The 10,360-nt window shown below is 38.5% G+C and overlaps 1 pseudogene; it reads right to left on the bottom strand.

Annotated features, from left to right (window-relative positions):
- Nucleotides 1-3,551: 3,551 nt before the first annotated feature.
- On the bottom strand, nucleotides 3,552-6,919 carry LOC104883703 (protein ENHANCED PSEUDOMONAS SUSCEPTIBILITY 1-like; annotated as a pseudogene).
- Nucleotides 6,920-10,360: the final 3,441 nt, after the last annotated feature.

Genomic DNA, 10,360 nt, shown 5'->3' with positions numbered 1-10,360 from the left:
TATGTATTCATACATGCATATGTCGGTAACTTTTGGCTTCATCGGCAATTTAAACATATTAGAGGGGGAAAACATATTTTTTGGATGCCTTAGTTTTGGATTAGTTCACCTTGTTTTTTTTGATCCAATCTAATCTGGACTTATTTCTTCTAATCTCATCCGATCTGATCTGAATTAATCTAATTTGAACTTATCTTTTATAAAACATATTATTATTACTTTGTGTGGTAGCCTAAGAAAATCAACGGCTCCTCAAGAGACACATGGGCTATCCAGAACGTCCACATGTCCCTTCCAAAGGATAAAAAATGGTTTTTTCGCCAAATACCCCGACAAATCACAAAATTCACCATATACTCTCAATGTTTCAGATATTCACCATATACCACTGAGTTTCCGAAAACGTTCACCAAATGCCCATTTACTAACGGCAATTAACTCGTCATTAGCGTATATTTACAATTTTGTCATTATTTACCCCCTAACCCAAACCCAATCCCTAACCCCTAACCCCCTAAACCCTAACCCTATTCCTAACCCCTAACCCCTAACCTGCGCTTCCCTCCCCTTCCCTCCCCTCCACCCCAGCTCAGCCCACCCCAGTCCACACCCCTTCCCCTAGACTCCCACAACCCTAACCCATCCCCTCCTCTCGACCCCTGCAGCCCCAACCCCATCCCCTCCCCTCGACCAGCCACCCCCACTCCTTCCCTTGCGATTTCCCCAGCCCCCACCCCTTCCCCCGCGATTTCCTCAGGCCCTAACCCCTCCCTACGATTTCCCCAACCCCCACATATCCCCCGTCGATTTTTCAAATCTCAGGCAAGGAGAGAGAGCAGCGATTTCCCCCGCGATTTCTCAGATCTCAGGCGAGGAGAGTGAGCAGCGATTTCCCCCGCAATTTCTCAGATCTCAGGTGAGGAGAGATAGCAGCGATTTCCCCGCGATTTCTCAAATCTCAGGCGAGGAGAGAGAGTAGCAAGAGGGAGTTTGTGTGAGAGGAGAGAGAAGATGCAAGAGCAACAAAGTACGTTTGGGGACGTGTGATGGTTGCGCAAGTTGGCCGGAGGTAGGGTGGTAGAACGGTGGTTCAGGTCAGGCATCTAGTGGGAGGAGCAAATATTGCATCCAATTTAGGATTGACGAATATAGAGGAGGGGATGGGGTGGGGGCTGGGCTCGGGGCGGTCTTAATGGTTGCAGGGGTGGAGGGGAGGGGTGGGGACTGGGCTGGGGGTGGTCTTAGTGGTTGCAGGGGTGTATGGGGAGGGGAGGGGGATAGGGTAGGAGGGTGCTGGGTTAGGGTTTAGGTTAATTAGTATTTGGGGGTTAGGTTAATTAGGCATTAGGGTTAAGGTTAGGGGTTAGAGTTAGGGGTTAATAGTGGTAAAATCGTAAATAATAGTAACGGCGTGTTAACGTCTGTTAGCAAAAAGGGTACATGGTGCACAATTTTGATAACTCAAGGATAGATAGTGAATATATGAAACATTGAGGGTATATTGTGAATTTCATGATTTGTCGGGGTTATTTTGTGAAAAAACCGTTAAAAAAAAGGCTTGAACTCTGAGTTTTACTGAGCAAAGAGTAAAATCCTACGTTTTCGCCTAAAAGAATATTCAGGCCCAAATCCCAAAAAACGGTTGCATGTGATTGGTTAGTATTTCTCACCCAATCATTGCCTGCCACATGTCGTCTTCTGATTGCCCAACCAATCAGGTACTCTTAAATTAGGGTGACCTCAAAAGACAACAATCATACCTCAAACACTATAAATACTCCCCTTGAAATCGAGAGAGGTAACTTTTTGAATAGTTGCTTTTATTCTATCAAAATTCTCTCACATTCTCTCTATATCTCTACTTTTACCTTTTTACTCTTGATACCTGACTTAACATTAGGAGGAGGAACCACCACCCAAACCTCCAGGGCGGGTCCCTTTTTCTGCAGGTTTAGGGACGGAGTTCAGGTTTGAAATACCTGACTTGGACATCATTGTACAAGTGTACAAAGAAGAACATCTTGAGGGATAATAATTAGGCATGTAGGCCTTGATAAGTCCCCGGTACTGAATGGTGCCCCTATGTAATGTTCTCCGGATGGTGTTCGGATCAAAATCATGACCATAAAGCAACTAATCCACCTGCAATATTTATAGATAAGCGATTTTATTCAATGAAATGCAAGTATAGAAAAAACTCCTTATAATAGTAAATATATAATCCCTTACATCCTCTGTTGTCAGCGTGTCTAACTATCTCCTGATAGAACAAATACGGTCATGAGACCTCTTCTCTAGGTACACAATCCAACTCTACGCTCGTAGAGCTTCCCCCACCACTAATATGATGTGTGTGTGGCCTGAAGCATGGAAAGTACTCATAAATCCATGCATGGAGTAAAGTCAAACAGCCGCTGATCCCAAATGTGGAGGTCAAACTAGCCTCACGCAACTGACGTAAATCAATATAATCATACATACTATTTATAATTTTCTACAACCTACAATAATAATTATAATCAAATAAAAACATAATAAATAAAATTTTATGAATTATTTTTATAAAATATTCCAATAAAAACATTAATTACATTTCATTAATCAATAAAACAATGACAATTTTAAAATTTTATAAATATGAAAATATAACATAAATAAAAAAATAATAACATAATAATAATAAAAAATGGCGACCCTTCCTTCCAAAGAAGGAATGTTTGGCTGAAATGTTCCTTCCATTGAAGGAACTGCCTGGCCAAACGTTCCTTCCATGGAAGGAAATGCTTGGACAAACGTTCAGGCTTCTTTTTTTTAAAAAAAAGTACCTGAGACGACGCGGCAGATGCCGCTGCCTCCTCTACAACTTCTTACCGGCGTCTTGCCTCCGTAACCCTGAAGATTGCCTCCCCCGTTTGATGCCTGAGGACAATCTTCTTCCGTGGCCTTGGATATTCGGACGAGTCGCTTGGCATTTTTTTGGGTTTAGATAGTGATGGTTCTTGTGTGTGAAGGATGAGAGTGATGATTCTGATGAAAAGTGAATAAATGGTGAAGATGAGAGAGGAGATGATTAATGGTGAAGATATTAGGTAAGTAAGGTTATAGTGATACATCCACATGGTGGTTGGGGAGGATTTTAAGTAATTTTGGGGCGATATATAACAATCCTTAATAAAATGCTACACATCGCCGCCGCACAACTTCTTAAAATAGCCCCGATCCTACCAAACATTTCCAACTTTAGGCTTCCTTATTTTTCTTCCCCAAACCACCACCTCCATCCCCAGAGCCACCCCTTTCACTACCCACCAGCAGGCCCTCACCCCACCTTCCCTCCAACCTCACTCCAACCCCTGCAACCACCACGAGTAAGCTGCATAAACCAAAAATACTAATTTACCCTCCACCATGGAACATCTGGTCATGACGTTTCCGCCATAGTGGAAACGTCTGGCCCGAATATTTCCACCATGGCGGAAATTAACTGGCGGGACGTTTCATGGTTGAGGGTAAAAAAAAATTGGTTTAGTTGGTGGTTGTGCGTGGTTTAGTTGGTGGTGGTTTGCGTGGTTTCAAACTTTCGGTGGTGTTTGTTTGGTAGTGAGGGGCTTTAGCGATGGTGAGGATGAAAGATAAAGTTAAGGTTAAAATTGTATTTTCAATTGTGCTTTGAGGCGATTTTAAGAAATTTTGTGGTGATCTTTAACAATTTCATATAATGGATACTAAGCCGAGATAGATGAAGTAGTATATATATTTATAAGCACTATGTGCAAGTCTTGTTTTTTTTATGCATAGTGTGGAAGTCTTATTGAACAATGCATGAAATATAGCATTACAATGCCTGATTGTAGAAAACAGTAACCGCTATTATTACAAGCAGCGGTAGATCATAGGTGGGGCGGAGGAGGGCCTGGCCCCCCATACAATCAATAGATTTTAAAAGCTGAATTCTGCAGTTAAATGAAAGAAGCGAGTGGCGATCTAGTGGTAAGTGTTGATGCAAATTTAGTTGGATGACTTTGCAAACAAATCAGTGCACACCCAATAGTTAGATAATGAATGTCACGGGAGTCTTAGTCCCTGGGGGTTACGGGTAAAAACTTGATAAAACCTTGCTAACGTATAACTTCATTGCTCTTTGGAGGGAAGTGAATTAAATCATTTATGATTCAAATCACAACTGCCATTTTGGGGTGCCATGATGGTCACGTCCCATTACCCACGTTCTTGCATGCCTTTGTAGTCAGATTAACTTCCATCTACTTCGTCACTTTTAGCATCGCTTGACTTTCAACAATTATCTCTTGATTTGTGCTAGCAGTTGGGCTTCTCTTTCCTGGATAATTTATCTGTTGACTTTTGTTGACTATTTATTGTGGGCTTCTTGACATAACTAGGTCTTCATTTTACATAATCATTACACCCTTTGGACCCTAATTCAATGAATCATAATAAATGCTAACTATGATGTAAAAATGATAGTAACAGTAAGCAATTCAATATTGAAATGTAATGCACGCATCAGGTGCAAGGTTCAAGTCCAACTTCTAACATTCATCAAGTTGGCCTTTTTTTTATATCCAAAACATTCTATGTTTCCATCCTTTGATTAATGTTTTTATTTTTTTTCTTTAATTCTCAATATTTCTTGCTTCTATCCTATTTTGAGAAATCCTTTATTGTAGTTGTTTCTATTTTCTGTTACTTCACTTCTTATATTTGTCCAACTCTAATCAATAAACTCTCTTTTTTTTCTCAAAATACATTCCTAATAATTATAAAGTAAATTTTTACTATAAACGTATTGGTGTAATATCAATGTTTATTTTTTTTTTCTTTTGTTGGTTTTGAGCTAGTAAACCAAGTAAAAAATCTCATATAATACTATATTAGTTATTACAAGAATTTATAGAAAGACCTGAGGTATTTTCTGTCTTAAATGGACCACTATAGTAGAAGTGACACTTTAAGTTAAAAATACCCCAATTGACTAAAAGAGGCTTAATTAGCTTGATTAGTATTAGATTCATTTAACTTAGATGGTGACCTCGTTAGAGCAAAAGAAGAGTTAATCTTTGAACAACTTTATTGTAAAGTACTTAGAGAAGAGTTACTCAAAAGCAATATAATTTCATACTTGATTTTTAAAAAAATGAGTTATCAATGAACTACTCCTTCAATTTCTTGAAAAGTTAACCATTTATTAATGAGCTTCTCTTTCAATTCCTTGAACTACTTTAATACTGGTAAAAAAAAAAAATAATTAGACAACAAAATTTAAGTGTTGAGATTTGGCTGTTTAAAACGATTACATTAGCTAAAATTTATTTGTAGCCATAAACTTTCATGTTAAATATTTCAATTCAACTTGTAAAAAAATTTAACAGCTTAACCGCCACTGGTTATAAGTAAAACTGAGTTAGGTAAGTTTATGAAGCATAATTCATGAATTCCTCATCCAACAAAAGATCATTCATATTTTCAAGGCTAACTTGTAAATCGACACTATTCGGACCAAGATACCCTGGAAAAGATGTAAGCTTCCCATCAGCTCTGTTGGTGTACCCAGTCCTAGCAGCCGCTGGTTTACCAAATCCAAATTCAGCCCCATAAAAATCAAATCTGGGTGAACCACCCATAACCACAGGGTTAGCCCCAAGCGATATATACCCGGGGGGCATCACTTTCGGACACTTGCCAGGGGGTAACACCAAGTGTTCACGGGCTGATCGGTCATCGACTGCCTCGACCTCCTGGTGGATCAGCATGGTTGCCCAACCTAAGTCCTTCGCTAGCAGTTCACCAACCTTCGCAGTTGCTATTGCTACTACAAAGCAGTTTGCGAAATGGTCAGGGGACAGAGGAGGGTTTAAACGAGGCCTAATATTTACTGTCAGTATAAATGTTGTGTCTTCATCACAGGATAGTTTCCGAGCTCGAGTAATTGACTTCCAGATAAGCCCACACAATGCCTTATAAGAAGAGAGTGCTGGTAGCATGTTTTTGGCCCCGGCATTGGCTTTGGCCTTGAGTTTCGCCATTGATGCAGCTGAGAAATGAAATATTCTGTCTCTTACTAGATGGCCTTCGTTAAATCGGGTTATAAATTCTTTTTCTTCCATGAATGGTAATTTCAGGTTTGGATAGCTCTCAGAAATTGAACAGGGCCATTTAAACACCGGTAGGCGTGTGATATGTGCTGTTTCCGATCCGGAAACGAATATCTGGGACAAGATATTAAGAAAATGAGACAGAGATGTGCCATCACCAACACAATGGTTGATGCAGCATCCAATAAAAAACCCATCAGCAAGATCTGTCAGCTGAAGCGATAACAATGCCCTGGTGTGGCCGTCATGATTAACTTGTCGCTCGCCGAGATCAAAGAATGACTGGATCACCAGAGGTACATCTGTGCTGGTTTCGGCAACATCAGCTACACTAAGCTCTAAGGCCGAAGCATGGATGAGCCTGGCTCCAGCACCCTTACGGCAATCGACGAATATAGAGCAGCTATGTTCATCTTCGTTTTTTTGGTAACGAGGCGACCAGCCAAAGGGTAAAAATAGACAAGGGCATGAGAAAGAGACTTTTGAAGGTTGTCAAAGATATTCTTGGTGTTTGAAGAAGATGAGGTATTGAAAAGGAGACCATATTGTGTGTTTCCTAGTGACAGCAATTCTAAAGCAATTGGACTCAGGTAATGGTCCTTTTCAGAGGGATGAATCTCGGATTTGGGTCGAACAAAACATTCTGAAATGAGCACAACCTGAGACATATTTCCAAAGTTCTACAAGGACGGAAAATGTGCAATAACACGAAGTAAAATTTTTAGTGATGCTCTCGGAGTGTGATAGGTGACCGACTAAGGAAGATCAAGATGTGGTAGATATAGAAAGAGATGACGGGACACATGTTTCGGACTTATTAGTACTTAAGGAAATAAAGTTGAATTTTTTATTTTTTATTTTTTAGTTTTATTCAATGAAATAAATGATGAGAAGTCCCGAATTCCAAAGTTTTAAGAAAGTAAAAGTGAGGTAGATCAAAACTTATATGAACACTTGGTTGAGGCTACCACTATTATTTTCGACGGTGGTAAGCCTCTTTTCTCCTTTTATTACTAGTTTTTTTTTTTTTTTTTTTTTTATGTTTATGTTTTTAATAAATTTCAGTCTCTTTCTAATGGAGAGTTTTTCTACCCATATATTGGGTTATGTCTACCCATATATTGGGTTTTATCTCTCTCCATGTGAGAGTTTAGAGAATTTATTTTTGGGTTTTTGTGTAATTCAAGATGTTGATTTGTTGATCGAAATCTGTGCGGAGTTGCAACAGATGTCAAGACTTCGTTTGCAATCACTTGAATTGAATCCGATTCTACTTCGAAACTACAAAAGATCGACAGACCCTCTTGCAGAAGGCTGCATCAGACAACAATGTGAAAGACGAGGGTTTTCAGAATTGTTAGATCTACTCAACGATTGTGGTTTTGTCATATTAGAATTGTATTTATTTCTTTTTGATATGTATTTGTTTAGTTTTGACTTCTATTGTAGATGTCTTATGACTTTGAATCAATGAATTAATGTTTATTTCAAAAAAAAAAAACTTATATGAACAACATAATTAAAATTAGTATTAGTATTAGGATTTCAATTGAGTTTATTGAGTGAGGATAGGAAAGGTTTATTTAGATTTTTTTTTAAAATGCCTATTGGCCACGGAAATCATCAATAAAATAGCGTGTATTATTGTGTTATTGATTATTGAGCTTATTGCTATGGGTTTTAGTTAATCCACAGTCCACACAATATTAATTGTGATTGGTGTTGAATTCGTTAATTGTGATTGATGAGAGACCCTCATATTTTCGAATATCGAGCTTTATCACTTAATTTTTGGGTGATCCTTTTAAGTCCTTACTAAAATTTGAAGATTCAATATCATTGGAGCTTGCGAGCCTTGTGAGACTGAGAGATCCACTTGAAAAAGGAATAGTTATGGGAATGATAAAAGAGAATAGTAAGGTGAAGATTAGGGTTTAAAACTAGTTTTTCATTTCTTTGAGAAGGAAAATTTCTTCCATTAATGAAAATTTATTTCCCACCATTTGGAAATATATTTTCCAACCTTTTCCAACCAAATAAAGGAATATGGGAAGCTACTTTTTTGTGAGAATTTTACGCCCAATCAAACATCACCATACATAATTTAATTTATTGTGACATCTAATGACAAATGGTTTTAATTTTAATACACTAATAAGAAATCGTGTATCACCACGAGTCTCAAAATTCGAAAGGTTTGTGAATAAGATTTTGGATAATAAATATAATTATTCGATTATTTATATATGTATGGCGAATGTAGGATAATTTTTGATAGATATTTTTTAGTGACCAACCAAAGATAACTCTAATTAATATGTAAATATGCAAAACAACAAACATAACAATTATGTTACATTAATAAACACATCATCTATAAAATTACCCTTTTAAACAAATCTAAATTAACTTTGAAAAACATTGCTAATGACAACATAAAATGCTAAAAAAATCCAAATTATATATATTTTTTTTGACAAGAACATTTTCAACTATGGCCATTCCGTCACTTTTCGTCCCATGTTTTGATTATATCTTAGTGTTCCCAATTTTGGAATATGTTTTACAATAATGATCCCAGTAGGTTAATGACCTACTATAATCGATAAAATTACCCTCACCATCTAGCGTGCCATTTTAGCCACCCCAAAACCACAATGTCGCTTCGAAAGCAACACAACTTTACGATGATCACCCACACCCACCATCGATCCCACCCAAACCTCCCCTTGAAATACCTAAAAACCCACCGAAACCAAGTTATCACCATTTTTCTTTCTGTTTTCAAACTTGGTGTCAGAAGATCGATATTTTCCCAAAATCAACATGCAATTCATCTTACACTATCAACTTGTGATTTTGATTTCAATATGAGAAAAGTCAATTTAACATCAATGGTGGATTGGTGGCATGTTTCGCTAGTATATTTACATTGCCATTTTGAAGCACCATACTTCAGTCTACTTGATGATGTTTAGTTCCTTCGACTCATCCTTTGCCTGGTCTTCAAGCTCTTTGCCACAGGTGAAGTTTGGTGTCACTGAATGTTTTTCTCCGATGTCGGATACAGTGAAGATGTAAAAAATGAGAGAAAGTACAACGATTAAGCGGGGTTTCTGGGGTTGCATGGAAGGGGGAGGGGGTTTTGTTGGTGGCAAGGTCAAAGGGAGGGGTGGCAAGGGAGAAGTAGGGGCAAGGGAGGGGTGACGAGATAGGGGAAAGAAGAGGGGTGGCTGGGGAGGAAGATGGAGGAGATAGATAGAGGAGGAAGAAGGAAACCAATTCAAGAAGTAAAAACAAATTAACTAGAAAACTTGGTGACTAGTAATAAAACAAGGCCCTAAGTTGGGAAGAAATAAAAACAAAATTTAGGGCTAAAAATTGAGAAACGCTCATAGTTGGGACTATTCTTGTCAATTTTTCCAATTATGAAAAACAAACCCGTGTACTGCACGAGTCTTTAAACTAGTTTATTGTAAGAAACTAATCTTGTGAAAATATATCTTGAGATATACTTCATTTGTTTTGAATAATTGTCTAATATTGACGCTAGAAATTATTTCCATTTTCTATTTTGATTATCTGTATGTGAGGAAAATATATACTCATGTGGGATCTTTGTAGAATCAACACAATATGTATATCCATAAAATCAACTTTTTACAATTTAACTTGTGTAACTAAAAACAGTATTGCTTCTTGGTAAATGTTTCAAGTCCTTTGGTATAATTATTAATAAATGGAGGAAGTATGTAATAGTATAAATTTAATTTATCATATTAAGTAAAATATACTGCGGTTTTTTCACCAAATACCCCCAACAAATCACAAAATTCACCATATACCCTCAAAGGATATTCACCATATACCCTTGAGTTTCTGAAAACGTTCACCAAATGCCCTTTTATAACGACAGTTAACTCGCCATTAGCGTTACTTACAATTTTGCCATTATTAATCCCCTAACCCCAAACCTCCTAAACCCTAACCCGTAATGCCCGTAACCCTAACCCACCCTCCCCTCCCCTCCCTCCCCTCGAGCCCAGCCCACCCTCTCCCTCAACCCTCACCCCCACCCCTCTCCTCGACCCTCGCAGCCCCATTTCTAACCCCACCCGCTCCCCTCGAGCGCTGCAGCCCCATCCCCACCCAATCCCCTCCACCGCCGCCACCCCTCATTCCCTCCCCCGCCATCTCAGCCCCCACTCCTTCCCTAGCAATTTCCCAAGCCCCACCCCCTCCGCTGC

This window comes from Beta vulgaris, chromosome 4, assembly GCF_026745355.1.
Source record: "Beta vulgaris subsp. vulgaris cultivar EL10 chromosome 4, EL10.2, whole genome shotgun sequence".
Lineage (NCBI taxonomy): Eukaryota > Viridiplantae > Streptophyta > Magnoliopsida > Caryophyllales > Amaranthaceae > Beta > Beta vulgaris.
This window is presented reverse-complemented; position numbering and strand designations above follow the sequence as displayed.